We start from the raw sequence: 13,874 nt of genomic DNA, 5'->3' as shown, positions 1-13,874 counted from the left end.
CCTTAGCTTAATCATCTATGTGATCATTGTCACCTTTAACCTCTTTCATGGAACTCAGAACCCTTTCTTGGATACGACAAGGAAATACATTTTCAAAGAAAGATGCATTTTCTGGATTCCATGATAACATTCTTATATATATCTGAAATAGCAAACTTAAACACAAGGAATTGATATATACTGTTATATTGTGCATAACCGTTGAATACAAAGTCAACGGGTTTTTTAGGCTTATCCTAACCCTCTTGGGCTTAGGTATTACCACCTTTTGCATAACATCCCCACATTTGTAGAATTTATACAAAGGCTTTTGGCCTTTTTATAACAACCCCGACCTCTGATTAACGTTAATCTATGATTAATTATGCCTAATTAGTAAGTAATGTAAAATCCTGAATTAAGTTGCATATGTGTGTCACATTATTTGTATCTATTTGGAATTTTTAGAACATTATGGTTGGCTCAATTGAAATTTGAATTGCAACGATTTAAATAGATTAATTTGAAGCCCATGTGTTTAACATTAATCACCTATCTTTAAGCAAGCCCATATAAGCACCTTTTGGCCTCTACTCATCCATTTTCCATCCACTCAACACACACTCTTGAGCCTACACACATAAACATGAGAGAGAGGGTGCAGGGCTAAGGAATTGAGATCAAACTTAAGGGAGAGAAGGCTATTACTTGGAGATTCAAGCATTTGCTCAAGATTTTGCTTAAGTGAAACTCAATTGAGTAGCCTAGGTAAGAGCCCAACCTTTCAATCTTGAAATTGAGCCATTTAGTACTTGAATACAAACGAAATAGGTGAATTCATAGGAGAATTGAGCTAGAATTTAAGGAAGCTAAGTCAATCCATGCATGCATTCCATATCATGGAGTTTTGAAGTTGTTTTCATGAGAATTTTCACATGTATGTTCATATTATGGTTGTACTCTTAAAATTCACCATGTTTTGAAGTTGAATATTGCATTTGATCATGTTTTGAGAAGCTCTAGGTCAAGAAAATTCATGCATGTTATGTTCTTGCAATGTTCATAAAGTTTAAGTTAAAATTGTGTACAATTGACATACTTTGGGGCTTTGATTTCATGAAATGATCTTTAAATCATGAAGTTTTGTGAATTTCTAAGTGTTTTCCAGAATTTTGGCCCAAAAGGATGAGTTTTGAAGTGTTGAATTCAATGTTTTCTATTTGGAGGCAAATTTGGAAAACTCAGAATTTTGCCTCTACGCTCGAGCGAAGGATTCCACGCTCGAGCGACCGCTTGCATTTTCATACTTCCACTCGAGCGACAAAAGGCTAGCTCGAGCGTAAATTGCATGCTCTCAGGAATTTGTGTGTTTGGAAGCAGGCTCGAGCGACGAGAGTTGCACTCGAGCGAGGAATTGTGTCTCACGCTCGAGCGATCGTCGAGCAAAGATTTCATGCAACCAGAACTTTTTTCACATTTTGCAGATCACTCGAGCAAATGAGTGTGCACTCGAGCGAAGAAAGCTACGCTCGAGCGAGACCCCTGTTTTCAGCAAGTTTTGAAAAATATTTTCAAGTACATTTTTGCACCCTCATCCCATCCTAGGCATTTATAGGCCATGATTAAGACATCGTAATGAGGATAATGAATTAGAACCACACCAAAACAAGTAGAAAGGACCAAGTTATCAATTCTGGGTGTGTAATTTAGTATACGTTCGTTCTGTAACTGTGTAGGTTACGCACCTCAAGGAAGTTGAATACCTCGCTTGCAGCCCTGTTATCTGTGAGTAACAATGTTGTAAAGATATGTTCAATCGTATTTATTTTCAGATTGATAAATCATATTGCTTTCTGAAATAATACTTTTTATTGATTGAATGATGATCCTAATTTGAACTGTATACATGGCATCCATGGCGTATTGTGATTGTTATTGTTATTAGTATCATTATTGTTACAGAAATCTCTGTCAGTTCCAAATCTTGGAACTATTGTTATTGTATGATGGCCATGAATTGATTGTTCGGTCTTTTAAGACCTAGTGTATTGTTGTTATTGGATGTACCCCATATTACCTAAATAAATATGATGGATCGAATTGAATGATTGATTGACAAATGATATTGATTGAAAATGTTCTAATGCTAATCGATTGTTTCAAAGACTGTAAGGATATCATTCTTAACATCTTTACACATTTGTTATTCACTGGGCTATAGCTCACAGGTTATTATATATATGTAGGTGGCCAAGCACCGGAGCAAAGCTAGAGGTACTGACTCGAACTCATGTTTTGTCAAGCCAGCCATTGTGCCTCACATCGAGGTTCCGAACCCGCACGAGTCAAGGCTTTTTGAGTGACACTGTTCACCCTCTTGTTAAGTGTAGTATATGTCTAAAGATTTTTGATTGTACAGTTTTTGATGATGGGATTATGTCCCTATCTTGTATTTGCATTTTTGTTATGAGTGGTTATGAATATGACTTAGTACTCGAAAGTTTATTCCATTCAGGTTTTCACAGCTCATTGGACGATATATATTATTACTGATTGGATTCCGTCAGCCCCTTTATATTGTATTATTGTCATTATTGTTAAACAGGCCTCCGGTAATCATCAGATTACTGGCCGGTTACGACGCTAAACCTATAGGGGCGAGTTTGGGTCGTGACACTTTTCCAAAAATTCATACAGGGTCTTTAAACAATTCCTTGTGTCACAATGACTATGAAACTCTCAAAATCATATCATAGTAAATACATTCCTAGAATGCCATCAACTGAATTGGCACCCAAACATATTTAGTCCAACCTATCACTCTGAAGCAAAAAGTCTTATTATTAGGAAACACAAATCCAGTGTTCAATAGTCTGCTATTCGAAACTTCATAACATGGCCAGTAGTCTTACCACTAGGAATCACTAATTTCTCAGCATGTGGTCAGTAGACTTTTTACTACTAGGAATCACAATATTTTAACCTGTGATCAGTAGTCACTTTACTATTAAGAATCACAACGTCCTGACATAGGATCAATAGACTCTTTCATTATTCAGAATTGTCATGTCTTGATATATGATCAGTAGTCTCTCTCTACTACTAGGAACCATCATGTCTTGACATGTGATCAGTAATCTGTTCACTACTAGGAATCATAATCTCATAATTGTGTAGCCAGTGGTCTAACACCTCTTAGGAACCACTAGTTTTTTATCTATGTGGTCAGTGATCTTGTACGCACTAGGAGCCAACAATTTAAGAATATATTTGGAATTTAAAAATTCAAAAATATATTTACCCCCTTAACGGGTTGTCTCATCTTTGCTTTCAAGCAAAGTCACATAACAATCATATATGCTATAATTGACACAAGGATAACATACTAATCGCTTCTGATTAATTCAGATATATTATCATGCAATCTTATGATTTCCTTTAATCACACTTGATCATCTCTAGATCTTGCTTTAAGAACTTCGCAAGGCTTAAGGTTGTTAGGTGGAACAACATTTCTATTGTCACCTCCTGAACCATTTCTAAAAAATCACAACAGAATTTTACTATTTTGTTTTTCCAAACACCAAACTGAACACTAGAAAATTTGAAATTTGAAATTTAATTTAAAACTGATCTCACCACTTACCCTAGAATCGAACATGGTCAGGAAAGTTTTCAGGAAGACTGGAGGGGTCACACTGGTCTCACTTAAGACCCAGTTAACCTTAAACAAAACTTTCAAGAGCATGTTGACTCCTAGTCCATGGGAAACAAATTTAGAATTAAGTTTTTCAAGGGATAAACCATGCTAAAACAAACCAATTCCCAAAGCAAATAAAATTTGCTACCAAAATTACACCACTCATAAAAGTTAACCAATACTCCCGAAATTGAGCCCATTATTTCTAAATAAAAATCAAAAATGTTTTAGCTAATGCTAAAATTTGATTTCTTTTCTCAAAACCAAAACACTCTGGAAATAATCATATTATAAACCAAAACACTTTGGAAATAATCAGATTATAACTAAAGACTTTCTCCAAACTTCGTTTTTCAACACTTTGAAAATAAAATGATTATATCTAAAGACTTCCTCAAACCCCAAAGGTTTGAAACCAAATCCATCTTAATTGTCATTTCTAAACAAATAAGAACTACTCTTCTTTAGCCAAGGCTAAACACTTTGGTATCTATTATAGAAAACCAAACCAAGTTTCAAATTTACGAGTAATTTAAAAATTGCTAACCAAATTACAAGTAATGTAAAAAATTGCTATAACAATTACATGCATATAAAATGCTTCTAACATGCCAAGCAAACAACCTTGTTTTAAAAATATAATTTGCAATTAATCACTACTAATCATAAGCAAAAAATTGCTTCAATTATAATGAGTAACCAATCCACGCTTAGTTATTCTTGTTCATCACAAAAGTTAGTCATCCATACCTTTTGTTTGTACATCCCAAGGACTATTCATTTGGTTTTGTATTTGTTTTCCCAATCCCTTTCGCATAGATATTCTTGTAAAGAAAGTTAATAGAAAATCACAAGAAAATACAAGCCAAATAATCTAAAGAAACTTGAAATCATCTAGCAAACTATTTAATAATAAAATTAACTAATGAATTAAACTGCTAGATGAGTTACAAAAATAAACTTATAATTTCACAAGTAAATTAAATTAAATCTTTAATACCCATCAGTTATGTATGAAATTATTATACAACTAAAACTCCAAAATTAAATTTACAATTTAATTTACCCAATAAATAAGTAGATAAATATAGACAAGTTATAAAATTAAAATTTATAAATTAAAAATTTTAATTAGCAAGAGTTATATATACCTTATAACTTCACATAATTAAATTCAAATTCTGAGGTAATTATATATGACATTATTATACCAATAAAATAAATTTTCAGTTTTATTTACAAAATAAACTTGTGTACAAATATAGAAAAGTTACATAATTTTGATAACTCCAAAACCTTAAATTAATTTAATAGGCAAGAGCTATGCTGAATATTACAACCATATTGCACAGAAATACATAATACGATAAATGGTGAAGAAAGCAAATCGAAACCTATATGATACCACGGTGTCCTTAAACAGATTAGTTGTGGGTGCTGAAGGTACGTCGACTTCTGTCTCCCAAGATACGACAGTTTAGACCGGCTAACGCAGAAGCACCTTCCGTTAATTTTGGCGAACTGACAATAGCAACACTCTCTCACAATGAAGAAAATTGTCTCCCAGGATACGGCAGTTTAGACCGGCTAACACAAAAGTACCTTCCATTAATTTTGGCGAACTGACAATAGCAACACTCTCTCACAAGGAAGAAAATTATAGAAGAAGACTGACTTGACTATAATCTGAGAGCAAAATTTCTGTCTTGAACCCAAGGGAGATGGGACTCCTTTTATATACACAATGGGGGATAGCGGAATAACCTTCTAGTCATGAAGGCTGGCAACCAATACCCATTACTCCTGGAATAATGCCCCAAGCCTAAGCCCACGACCCACAGACCATGGACCCGGCTCGGTCCGAGCGGATGGCGCACATGGAAATTTTTCTATAACCAACTTAGACCGTGGTCTTGGCCCAAGCCCATCCTTGAAGTATCCATAACTTCCTTCTTTCGAAAAATTTGGATACTCCAAAGAGTTCATGCCCTTATCAAAATCTTGAGATTTAAATACCCATCAAAATTTTCCTCTACAATTAATGTAGGATTTCACAATTCCCAATACCTCATTAATGAGACCAATTTAATGAGACAATTTCTCATTCAATCGCGCTACGTAGCTCAAATTGGAAGCCCCCCGAATCACCGTAAATTCCAAAACAACGTCGTTTTGGGTTTTTTTTTTCCCCCTTTTTTCCTTCCCGTTTGCCTGACGAAGAAGAATGAGAGAAGAAAAAGAAGAACATCATCATCATCATCAACAACATCTTCTTCATCACACCATCATCAACTAACATTTTTTTCCCCCCTTCAGATCTGGATTCAGATCTGGATCTACTAGGGAAAAAAAAAATTACAATAATCAACAATCAACAACAACATCTTCATCAGCATCACAATCATCAACACATCATCTTCATCTTCAGAGCCAGAAAAAAAAAAAAAAAAAAAAAAAAAAAAAAAAAAAAAAAAAATCGCAAGGGTAAGCATCCACCGTCGCATCCTCCATCACCGTCGCCCGGCCCCGCTATCGCCATCTCTCTCTCTATGTTTCCCACTCTCCTCTCCTCCTCTCTCATCTGTTTCTCCCTCTGTTTCAGACAAAAGGAGTAAAAAAAAAAAAAGAAATTACCCAAAACGACGTCGTTTTGGGCAGTCAGGGGATTCGGGGGGAAAACTTTCGAGCTACAAAACATTTTCCTTTCTCATTTAATTCTTAATAGTTTTTTGTCATTCTTTTTGTAGTATAAAGACCTTGTTACAAAGAATCTAAATATATTTAATCCCACCTCTACCAATGATTGGGACCTACTTTAATTTCACATTAAAGTTACAAAAAACCCATTTTTTTTCCAACATTAATGTCATTGAACAACTACAAATACAATAAAAAAATCACATTTTATTTTATAAAATGAATAGTAAATATAATTATAAACTTAAGCTATTCATTTTATAAAATAAAATGTGATTTTTTTTGTCTGTTTATAGTTTTTCGATAAATCTAATTTTGTATATGGATAACATCTACTATTAAAATTATAAAATAGACAGTTTAGATCATCAAAGTCAATACAAATTAAAGTTCACAAGAGGAGTATGGATGAGTATGGAGATATAAAATATGGAGAGTAATTTATCCCCTAATAAATGGTGAGATTGATATCGAAATTAATCCATCTGATTAACCAAATAGCGAGTTATCAAAATATAAATATATATATATATATATACACAAACAGATAGATAGATAGATAATTGCTACTATACTAAATGCAGGAACCGATACCACTCATATTTCCACCTTTTTTTTTTTTTTGGGCCGGGGGGATGGGTTTTGCGCTATATGTTTCTGTAATGTACCATAACTGTACGAGCACGAAATAATCTCCTCATATAATCATGTTGATTAAGTTTGCACTCCTCCAAACAACGTTGCTTTGCCACCTGAAAACACAAACATAAGCTAACCGACGGGTGTGTGCCGAAAACCCCTCCGATGCCTAAGTCAGCAACTAGACAATAGACAATATGCTCTGTGTATTCTAGAGTAAAAATTGGGATACCTGTACATAGGTCTGGTCATGAGCTTTTATAAACTTTACTTGGCACAATCCTAGTAGGATTCCAACTCTCCTTATAAGAGTCCTTCTAGGAATCACACACCCTACCCACTACCAACCAAGTGAGATGGTTTGCACAATCCTAGTAGGACTTTACTCTCCTTAACAGAGTCCTCATAGGAGTCACACTCCTACTCACTACCAACCAAGTGAGATGGTTTTGCATAATCTTAGTAGGACTCTACTCTCTTTAGCAGAGTCCTCCTAGGAGTCTCAAGCCCAAGGATAATGATTATCCCTAAAACACCCTCATCATTGCAAGCCAAGTGAGATGGCTGAACCCTTACCTAGGCTGACATTGCGGTCAACCGTGCTCACACTGCTCGATAATACTTTAAGCACCACTATCAGTCTTGACTCTAAGATGACGCCCTGCAGAGCTATCTTTTAGCTCGGTTCTCCCTCCACTGATACCTCGGTCCAAGGTAGCTAGGTCAGGTCACTGGTAGCCCATCTCTAACCGACCCGATGTTTAGATTATCAAGGACCGTGCTACATAAATAATTACCTCGGCCCATAGTTCGGCCCAAACTTGAAATATGAGATGTCTTCTTGGCCTAAGACTGAGCTACACCAGCCCTTATCTTGGTCCATTACGCGGCCTAACTCCCAAAGAAGACTCTTCCTAGCTCGGCCCAATTTGTTTACAAATTACCCTCTCAATTGCCCCTTAATTCCATCTGCGTAGCATGATTGGGACTATTTTTCCTCCAGCCGAGCTAAGAACGCCCCACTCTACCAAGCTAAAAAGTTGTTCGGTTTCATAGGTTGTTCGGCCCCAATAAGCCTTGTCAGTTGCTCAACATATTCTTCTACTAATCTGGCACGACATCATTCCCAAGATACGTGGCGTGCCCCCATTATCCTTATTCTCTTGTTACAACCGTCATGTACTTTCAAAATTTTGAACCCCGCCTTTTTGCCTTCAATATTTATATCCTTCGAGTTCGCAATCATATGAGAAGGCGTTCTTTTAGTGTAACTGGGCTATATGTTCCACCTTTTGTAATCATCTTCCAATTAATGAAAAATTTTGATCTCTTTGCTCGGTTACTGTGTTTCTTTTTCAATGTTTTGCATCATTCCGATCGCATGCCTAGCCAAACTAATTAGCTTGGCCTTACCTGATCCTGCCAACCTTCTTTGGCCGAGATACGCATCTTGGCTGAAGAATCTAAAAAACTTGTTGGTCAAACCTGCCAACCTACTTTGGCCAAGGTAACTGTCATCCCGGCCAAAGAGTGCAAAAGTTTTGTTGGTCATACCTGCCAACTTCCTGTAACCTAGATCCTTATCTCGGCTTAGGAGAGCTAAATGTTGGTTATTCCTGCCAACCTTCTTCAGCCTAGATCCTTATCTCGGCTGAAGAGAGCTAAATGTTGGTCAAACCTGCCAACCACCTTTAGCCTAGATCCTGATCTCGGCTAAAGGGTGCAAAAAAATTTTGTTGGTCAAACTTGTCAACCGCCTTTAGCCTAGATCCTGATCTCAGCTAAAGGGTACAAAAAAGTTTTGTTGGTCAAACCTGCCAACCGCCTTTAGCCTAGATCCTGATCTCGGCTAAAGGGTACAAAAAAGTGTTGGTCAAACCTGCCAACCGCCTTTAGCCTAGATCTTGATCTCGGCTAAAGGGTGCAAAAAAGTGTTGGTCAAACTTGCCAACCTTTTTATTGCCCCCCAGTCGGGCAAAGACTTGTTAGAAAGAGTTGGTCAATCTTGCCAACCCACTTTGCCCCCAGTTAGGCAAAGATTTTTGGGCGGTCAGTCCTACTTGTCAACCGTGTTAACTTTTGCCGAAGGTGTTTTGTCCGACATCGCTGTTGTGCTAGACTCTGCCTTGGTGCGCGCCCCATCTTCCTCTACCCGGACGTATTGGTACACTCTCTCTATTAGGGCCTCCATCGTGAGGGGTGGCGTCATTGTCATTGAATCCCTCAATTTATTATCAGCTGGCAAACCTCGTTTGTACTGTGCGATAGCTAGGTTTGTGGGGCAATCTCCAATCTGATTAAAAGTCTCCCAATACCGATTATTGTAAGACCTCAATGTTTCTTTCTCACCCATGTTTATGGAGAGAAGATGGTCAATCTCCATTGGTGCCTTGGTGTTCGTTTTGAATCTGGTCACAAATGCCTCCGCTAGTTGCGCCCACGAAGCTATGCTACCTTCTGGCAACCTTTCAAACCACGTTAAACCCAGGTTACCAAGGCTGGAAGGAAACATGATACACATTAGAGCCTCATTTCGTCGATACACGGCCATAACCTGGTAAAAGTGGCTCAAGTGTATGTAAGGGTCCAACTTCTCCTCATAAGTAGTGAATTTGGCCTGGTGAAAGCCTGAGGGTAATGGTGCATTCTCTATTGTCGGGATGAACGGTGAGCTCTATAACCTTCCTAACGCTTTGTCTGCTGGTTCATAGGCAAGGCATGGCTCTGGAATTACAACCTCGACACTCACATGTGTTCTAGGAGCCAATCGTTGTAGTGCAGAGACTCTGCGGGGGTCGCGAGCCTGAGTGTCTTCTCTCATTCGAGCCCTTTCAGTCCTCATTCTCCCAGGCTTGGAGTAGTGTGTCCTGGAAGTCTTTGATTGTGTATCGCCCGATCTGAGGTTTCTACTTTTAGTTTGTGATGGTGTGACTTGTCTGTTACGATCTTCTAAGTGGCGAAGGTGCTTCCCCTTTGCCCTTTATCTAGCGCTTCATAGTCTCTATGCCAGCTGTCATTCTTCTTATTACTTCGTCTTGCTTCTTTACGCAATCTTCCAGAACTTAACGATCCATTATCCGCCTCTGTCTATCAGGGCTTGGAGAGCAGTGTAGACTTGAGCCTCGTTTTTCTCGCGCCTCTCTTCGTGGATTCTATCGCTGGGGATCTAATTCCGTCATGGGTGGTACATAAGGTAAGCCTTCGCGCCTTGCGCTCCCTCTCGGGGTCTGCCCGTCAATAGCAGAATGTGGTAAGTCTTCGTTATGCGCCATTGATTTCTACTAAAGAGGAAAACTCGATCAAAATGTTTTGTTCTTTGTGTTTTCCCACAGACGGTGCCAATTGTACGAGCACGAAATAATCTCCTCGTATAATCCTGTTGGTCAAGTTTGCACTCCTCTAAACAACGTTGCTTTGCTACCTGAAAACACAAACGTGAGCTAACCGGTGAGAATGTGCCAGAAACCCCTCCGATGCCTAAGTCAGCAACTAGACAATAGACAATATGCTATGTGTATTCTAGAGTAAGAATTGAGATACCTGTACATAGGTCTGGTCATGAGATTTTATAGACTTTACTTGGCACAATCCTAGTAGGATTCCAACTCTCCTTATAAGAGTCCTTCTAGGAATCACACACCTTACTCACTACCAACCAAGTGAGATGGTTTGCACAATCCTAGTAGGACTTTACTCTCCTTAGCAGAGTCCTCCTAGGAGTCATACTCCTACTCACTACCAACCAAGTGAGATGGTTTTGCATAATCTTAGTAGGACTCTACTCTCCTTAGCAGAGTCCTCCTAGGAGTCTCAAGCCCAAGGATAATGATTATCCTAAAACACCTTTATCACTGCAAGCCAAATGAGATGGTTGAACCCTTACCTCGGCTAACATTGCGGTCAACCGTGCTCACACTGCTCGGTGATACTTTAAGCATCACTGTCAGTCTTGACTCTGAGATGACACCCTGCACAGCTATCTTTTAGCTCGGTTTTCCCTCCACTGATACCTCGGTCCAAGATAGCTAGGTCAGGTCACTAGTAGCCCATCTCTGACCGACCCGATGTTTAGATTATCAAGGACCGTGCTACATAAATAATTACCTCGGCCCATAGTTCGGCCCAAACCCGAAATATGAGATGTCTTCTTGGCTTAAGACCGAGTTACACCAACCCTTATCTCGACCCATTACGCGACCCAACTCCCAAAGAAGACTCTTCTTAACTGGCCTAATTTGTTTACAAATTACCCTTTCAATAACTATAATAAATTTCATGTGGGTTCTCAAAAACGTTGTCATCAGTACAAGTACCATGTAAAATCATATATTGATCCGAATACGAATCACTTAGAATAAGTTTCAGTTAAATTCCAAGTCTTTATAGTACACGGCATCAAACTTGTGATTTCATAAAGTATTGAGTTCAATTAAATCTTGTTATATTCTTCATGGCAAATTTTATGGGTGAATTACATAAAAGGCTCCTCAATTCTTGATGAATATTATGTTATCATTAGTAGCGGAGTCACGTGGTGATTAGGGAGTCACGTGTCCTCTTAGAATTATTTTTTTGATTTTTTTTTTAACATATGTATATAAATAAAATTTACAAAAAGATAATATTTAGAATAAAATGTCAAGGACATTTTTAAATTTATGAAAATAATAGTGATTGTTTTATTGAGAATGAAGCAACTACAACAAATTATATTTTCATGTATAAAAATTTTGTGAAAAAAAATCTCAATATAAAGGTAATATCCATCATTATTGATATGTAAATATAATTAATCTCACTATATATACGTAAAAATTACTAGAGTATTAATTATATTTGCATGTGGAGTTCACCCTTCATATATTGTTTTATTATTGGTTAGTGATATCATACGTCAATAATAACGTGATATCACTATTATATGAAATTTTTACTCAAATTTTGTAAAAATTTGATTTATCTTACCATTATATATTTTATTTTACAACTTAAATATATGCCTTTTTTACATTATCCATAATACACTAGTTACACGTAATATTTTCTTTTCGATTTTACTTGAAGTTAATTGTAAAATTTTATACTTTTATAATAATTTATTTAAGTTTTTGTACTTAATATTAATTCAAAAATTATTATTATCTTCTAATTGTTGGTTATGAAAAAAAAAATTAAAGTCACAATTAATAAGTGCCCCTTCTAATTTTATTTCCTGACTCCGCTACTGATTATCATTATTTTTTGTTTATAAACTCATATATTTTGACCTTATAAACCATGTAAATGTCCCCCCCATGAAAAAGTGGAAGAGATGATAAATTGATGCATTTTTATAGTTCAGTGGTTAGAATGTATGAATTTGTAAATAAAAGTGATATTCACAAATAATTAAAACATCTTTGCATAGTTAACTCAATTTTTATATTATATGTGCTTGTATTATTTGTTTTTTTTAAGGTGAATATTTTATTATTTGTTATTGTGGTGTGTTTGTTTGTATTTTAATGTTTAGTTTTTTTGTTTGTCTCTAGACGTGGGACTTTAGGTCTATATTGTGTATCATTTGGTTATTAGGGTGTTCCTCATAGTTTAAAATAATAATAAATGATATGTCTCATTTGATTATTACTATGTTGTAAAACAAAATGCTATATGTAAATATCTGTCATATATAAACAAAATTACATTATACTTGAAGAAATTGAATTAAATTATTTATATTTTTTTTTATATAAAATCTCCATAGATTTTGAACTTTATCCTGAAAAATTATTGGATAGTTTAAGGTTGTCATGTGAATGTTGGTCTTGAAAATTGACACACACAAATTAGGAGGAAAAAAAATGAAGAAGAAGAAAAAAAACGAAGATAATGCTAAAAAAAAATTAAATGAGTTGCCAATTTGGCATGGTCAATGGACAGAGCAAAGATGCATTTGCTCAATAATGAGCGAAGAATCTTTAGTTGATGAAATATTCGATGCACCAACCAAATGACTCCTTCATTCATAGTGGTATTATTAAGGGATATTTTTTTTAAGGTTCTTGATATTATGATTTTATAGTATAAAGGATATCAAATATTTTCATAATGTTCAAGATCCCTCAATATCAATCCAGAGAAAATTCAAGTCAGAAAAAATTCAAGTCAGAGAAAATTGATCCAGAGAAATTTTGAATTTCTCTGGCCTCCTTAGCCTTTCATGGACACTGCCAGAGAAATTTCCTTAGCCTTTCATGGACTCCAGAGAAATTTCAAATTTCTCTGTCGTGGGTTTGATCCTCCACCATTGTTTTTACTGACAGTTCGGGAAAAAACGAGATGATTCAGTTTCAATTGCTAATGTATTGCTAGTTGTGGAGTCTTATGATGAGTTATGGAATTTGATCATGATGATCATGATTGCCTACCAAGTTTTTCTGATTTCGGAATGTGTTTTCACCAAATTTCTCTGACTTCGGAATTTATCAACCATGAACCATTGCCTCCACTCTCACTCTCATTCACTGTCATACCCACTGAATTGATTATGACAATACCAGATCAAATTCCATAAAAACAAGCACACAAGTGTGTTTATAAAATTAGAGAGAGAGAGAGAGAGAGAGAGAGAGAGAGAGAACTGAGTAGTAGAGAAATTCAGAGAAATTCTGAATTTATCTCTAAAGAAATTTTGAATTTCTCTGGAACTGATATTGATGTTTTATGGCAGGGTGGAAACTAATATTGAATTTCTCTGTAAACTATTGTCAATCAATATGGCGTCTCCAATACCAAATCAAATTCCATAACTCAAAGTTTTCTTTCTAGAAACTGTTAAGCATTTGTCTATTCTGGCAAGCCAACATATTACCCAACC

Source organism: Camellia sinensis, chromosome 3, assembly GCF_055761805.1.
Source record: "Camellia sinensis isolate YWXY chromosome 3, ASM5576180v1, whole genome shotgun sequence".
In the NCBI taxonomy this organism is placed as follows: domain Eukaryota; kingdom Viridiplantae; phylum Streptophyta; class Magnoliopsida; order Ericales; family Theaceae; genus Camellia; species Camellia sinensis.
The sequence above is the reverse complement of the archived record's forward strand: the minus strand, read 5'-3'. Positions refer to the sequence as shown.